The following is a 300-nucleotide window of genomic DNA, read 5'->3' on the forward strand; positions in this document are numbered from 1 at the left end:
GGAACAAAAGTTATGTCAAATTGCAATAATATCATCGACCATCTTGCTAGACGTCCGGAGAGTGTTGGTCGTGTCATTAAATATTGCAACGGATTAATTCTAGAAATTAGAGTTACCTTGTTAAAAAGCATGTAATGTCTAAGCTTTTGGGGTGCAAAAATTAAAGCTAGACAGTGCTTCTCAATTGGTGGATACCTTATCTCCGTCGGTATTAGACGACGACTCAGGTAGTATAGTGCATTTTCTTTGCCCTTGTTATTAACTTGGGCTAATAAAGCTCCGAGCAAATAATCTAAAGCC

The sequence above is a fragment of the Phalaenopsis equestris genome, unplaced genomic scaffold, assembly GCF_001263595.1.
Source record: "Phalaenopsis equestris unplaced genomic scaffold, ASM126359v1 Scaffold199490, whole genome shotgun sequence".
Lineage (NCBI taxonomy): Eukaryota > Viridiplantae > Streptophyta > Magnoliopsida > Asparagales > Orchidaceae > Phalaenopsis > Phalaenopsis equestris.